The sequence below is a fragment of the Myotis brandtii genome, unplaced genomic scaffold (assembly GCF_000412655.1).
Source record: "Myotis brandtii unplaced genomic scaffold, ASM41265v1 scaffold876, whole genome shotgun sequence".
NCBI lineage: Eukaryota > Metazoa > Chordata > Mammalia > Chiroptera > Vespertilionidae > Myotis > Myotis brandtii.
In genome coordinates this window covers 212,101-212,509 of record NW_005371579.1, presented here as the reverse complement: position 1 = coordinate 212,509, position 409 = coordinate 212,101, and positions in this window count along the sequence as shown.

Here is a 409-nt window from a genome sequence, read left to right as displayed (position 1 = left end):
GAACTCGGCGTCTAGTTTTTCCCCGCGAAACTCTGTGGCGGAGCTTGGGGGTGCTTGTCTCTCGGAATTCGTGGGGCGCAGAAAGGAGAGGTGAGGCCGGTGGGACTGGCGAGTGGGGGCCCGGGAGCTGGCCCACTAGGGCTGCCTCCTGCACGCCCCCTCCTGGGGGCCGAGCTCCCAACCTGGGCGAGTGCCCTGACCGGGAGTCGAACCGCGACCTCCTGGGCTCAGAGACTTTTGTTTATTTTAATTTATTTTTTCTCTGTGCCGTTGAGTGACAGCTCCCACGGGCACAGTCCCGGGACAAGCATGCACTCAAGGGCTATCCTTCAGCACCAGCTGCCAAGTCCTGGCCCCGCCGCCGGCGAGGACCGAAGAGACTCGGAGAGAGGCTTGCGCACAGCACCGG